This window comes from Tachyglossus aculeatus, chromosome X1 (genome assembly GCF_015852505.1).
Source record: "Tachyglossus aculeatus isolate mTacAcu1 chromosome X1, mTacAcu1.pri, whole genome shotgun sequence".
In the NCBI taxonomy this organism is placed as follows: domain Eukaryota; kingdom Metazoa; phylum Chordata; class Mammalia; order Monotremata; family Tachyglossidae; genus Tachyglossus; species Tachyglossus aculeatus.
In genome coordinates this window covers 81351920-81356193 of record NC_052101.1, presented here as the reverse complement: position 1 = coordinate 81356193, position 4274 = coordinate 81351920, and the positions used below count along the sequence as shown (strand labels likewise).

The following is a 4274-nucleotide window of genomic DNA, read 5'->3' as shown; positions in this document are numbered from 1 at the left end:
GTTTTCAGAATCATGTTTTAGAAAAATAATCTGGGTAACAGAGTGAAGTAAGGATTGGAGAGGGGAGAGACAAGAAGCTGGGAGACTAGCAGAAAGGTTGACGGGAAACAGTTGAGCCTAGCAGCTGTGACAAAGAAGATGCCACAACAACAATTCAATGAGAAATACTGAGGATTGATCTCAAGCTTAAATTTATTTTTGTGAACGTTTCCTTTCTTTCAAGGAGACAATAATATTGGGTCTGTGACCTAACATTACCCTCTCAGGGGCGAACCTGGAGAGTTTCCAGTACTCTACCAGTCTCGACTACAGGAGGGAGAGTCAAGCAGAGGCATACCCATTCCATTCCTAGCTTGGACAGTGGCTAGTAAGTGGAATGCAATTTGCTATAAGTCAAAACTCATCCGTGCTGGGCAGCAGTGGCAGGGGAGAGAGTCAAAGGTGGAGACTCAAGTTCACTTTGTGGAAGGAGGCAATGGTAAAACATTACCATATTTTAACCAAGAAAACTCTATGGATACACTACCAGCACAATTGCAGATGGAGGTGGGGCGTTCTGGAAGAGATGTGTCAGTGGTGTCGCTATGGATCGGAGACAACTCGACAGCATAAGACAAGACCTACCACTGGGTGACCATGACAGGAGAAACATTTACAGAAAAGAACACCATAGAAACTTTTGCTAATTGAAATACATTAATCTAGGCATGAAACAAATGATAGGCTACGACTGACAAGTCATGGAAAACAGTAAGAGAATATGAAAATCAGAGGCAATGGGCCAAATATGCCCAAGTAAAAGGTTGGAGGGGAAGGATATTCGCCCTTTACTCAGCATCAGAGCACTTAATAAACATATTTATGAATTACATATAATAAATCATTTATGCATATTCATTTATGTCTCCCCCTCTTGACTGTAAGCTCATTGTGGGCAGGGAATGTATCTACTATGTTGTATTGTACTCTCCCAAGGGCTTAGTGCAGTGCTCTAGCACACAGTAAGCACTCAATAAATACCATTGATGATGACGATTGATGATACAGTACTCCATATCTGAATGGCAAGTTACAAAAAACATTTGGATAGTGTAGGCTATGAAACTGAGACAACTTATAAAGAAAGGACTATGTGATTAGTAGATGTATTTATAACTAGGAACCATAACTTGCAGAGGAAAATATTTTATTGGGAAAGAAGAAATATGAAGTTGTCTAGGGGGCAGTTGGAGGATGGGCATGAGGCAATAGAAGATAAGCTAATGGGAAGAAGAGAAAAAGTATGGGTTGTGTTGTAAAATATGCATGTTTTATACTTTCTTTTGAACTGATTTTATAAGGTCAGATTTTTAATACTCAAAATGTATAAACTCATTATAGCCCCATAAAGAGTTCTTAGGGTTAGGTTTCCTTGTGAGCCTAGTAATAATAATAATAATAGGGGTATTTGTTAAGTGCCTACTATGTGTCAAGCACTGTATTAAGAGCTGGGGTAGATACAAGATATTTAGGTCCCACATGTGGCTTACAGTTTAAGTAGGAAATATCTACTGCTATGACACTGCTAATTCTGCTAACTCCTAATTGTTTATGGTCCTGACTTCTGCTTGACTACCCCACTCTATTTGACTTGCCCTCCTCTGTGATATCTTTACCTGATGGACCAGCTCCTTTTGCTCAGTTCTCTGTCCATCTGAACCATGTCAATCTGTTCTAATGCTGACCACCTGGCCCATGTCAGTCTGATATCATTCTTGACTGTTGGCCAGGTCGACCCTCCTTTAGTCTCCACTCCAGTCTCAATGTCTGCTTCGGCTGCTACAGCCATGGGGGCCATGGCAGGGGGTGAACTAAGCTAAGAGATTTGTGGGGAGAGGGATGAGAGTTATCAGGGGGTTGCCCTGCCCAGGATTCTGGCCCTTCCGCTCCACCCCAAACAGCTATCACCTTTGCACAAGTTCTGGTCATATTACAACTAGAGAAGCAGCATAGCATAGTGAAAAGAGTACGGGCCTGGGAGTCAGAAGGTCATGAGTTCTAATCCTGATTCTGCCACTTGTCTGCTGTGTGACCCTGGGCAAGACACTTCACTTCTCTGTGCCTCAGTTTCCTCATCTGTTAAATGGCGATTGAGACTGAGCCTCACATGGGACAGGGACTGTGTCCAACCCTATTTGCTTGTATCCACCCCAGCACTTAGTACAGTGCCTAGCACATAGTAAGCACTTAACAAATACCACTATTATTATTATTATTATTATTATTATTATTATTGGGTCAACATCCTCGCTGGTCTCTCTGCCACTATCCTTTCCCCAGGCCAATCTATAATACATGCCACTGCACAGATCACCTTCTTGTAGTGTCGCTTGATACACACACATCTCTCTTCAAAACCCTCCACTGGCTCCCTGTATCACTCTAGAACAAATTAAACCTCCTCACAATTGACTTTAAGACTCACCACTAACTTGCCCCACCTTGATTACCTACTCTAACTGCTATTCTTTAACTCACTCTCTTCATTTCTCCCAAGTTAACCTCTCGCACCACTCTTGTACCTCCATCCTCTCACTAAATGCTGTTCTCCCAGCTTGGAGTTCCCTCCTTCCTCCAATCCAAAAGACCCCAAACTCTCCCCACATTCAAATTCTTCTTAAAATCCCACCACCTCCAAGCTTTTCCTGATTACTTCCCAGCACCCCAAGTTGTACTAACCCACCGGCCATCTCTAGCTCTTAGTTATGCCCATCCTCATGACTTTTGGATAACTGTTCATTCAATTGTTCATTTATTTAATTTGACTAATTTGTTTGTAAACATTTTTTGGTGGTCTCCCTCACATAGAGTGCCAGCTCCATGGCAGGAAACATGTCACTTCTTTGTTTTTCACTTCAGTGTTCCGTATAGTGCACTGCACCCCATGAATACTTAAAAAATGCTATTAGGACTACTACTATAGAGAACTGGCTAAGCAGACAATCACCTAAGGGCACTGTAAACTAAGGGGATAGTGTCTCACCATCTCTGATCTCCTTCATCTTATTCTCAGGAATTACCTTGGTCTCCAAGTACAGTGTAGCAAGGTATGATTCCAAAGGTTAGCTGTCCCAGAACACTCCAGATATACAACACATGCCCTCTACCGCCATTCCCCACTTTACCTCTCTGTCTCCTGCCTGAAGGCCACCAAAAATGTGCCATTGCCTATTGCATCAACTCATTTGGGGAGTTACTGTCCCCAAACTCCAATGGAGGTGCTTGGAGATCTCATTTTTCAAGTATCTGATGGTACAAGTCCAGTAAAATTTTCTTCCCAAAGGGGAAAATAACTGGCTACCACATTTTTCATAGTTATAGAAAGAATGCACTGGGTTTGGGCTCCAGATATAGTGTGTTACTGAAGGCTGGTACAATACACTAGGCTTATTTAAACCGTCTGGAATTGCGTTATTTATCTTTACCAAACTTGACATACCCCTGTGTCATGAGAAATGTCATGTTTTTCCACTGGGACACCATAAATATGCCCATCCACTCTCTGCCTTGTTATGAAATACACCTGTACATACATTTCATACATCATATTATAAATTGATTTAAATTTTTTTTCCCCAAGAATAGCAGTGCTCTTTGAGGAGTCAAACCTCCTCATATTTATCATTTTCAAGAAGAGCAGTTAGACAGAGCCTGCCCCTATACCCTCCCACTGGATCCTATTGGGACGATTTATTTAAATTCATTAGACTGGTTAATATATCAATTTTCAGCCTCCATACATCCTGCTTTTTGTAACAATGCAAGTAAGAACACACTGCTCTTTTTTCCTCACTCCGTTTTCTCACCCTGTAACCTCCCCCTGCAGTAACAGACAGCATACCATGATCTCATAGGTGGTGATGTTACAAGCTGGAAACAGTGGGGTAACATGAGAAGCCAGATTTTTAAAAATTCCATTTATGTTTACAAGCCCCCACCAGATTTGAAGTTCAGCTTTACTTCAGCTTCCTTCCTCCTATCGTGTTTACAGCAGTTCAGATTTACACTCCTTTCAAAATTATCCCCAAGATTATACCACCCAGCATTTGGCTACAGCTTCATTCCAAGTCAAGGCTACCCCTAACGTCCAGCATACTGTGTGCAGTTTGTCGATCTTCAGTGGGCTCACTAAGTATCAACCACCTACAACCTAGAGCTCAGAGACTGGGAGGGTGCTAGAAGCCTCCAGCCATCGACAGGTTTAGGATCCAAAAAGCTGGAAGCTGCTTGGGTTT

At 42.1% G+C, this 4274-nt stretch overlaps 1 non-coding gene across 1 annotated transcript; it reads left to right on the top strand.

Moving 5' to 3' along the window:
* Positions 1–256: 256 nt before the first annotated feature.
* Positions 257–394, top strand: LOC119920452. Its single transcript, XR_005448197.1, has one exon. It is a non-coding gene; the product is annotated as a small nucleolar RNA SNORA7 (small nucleolar RNA).
* The last annotated feature ends 3880 nt before the right edge of the window (positions 395–4274 follow it).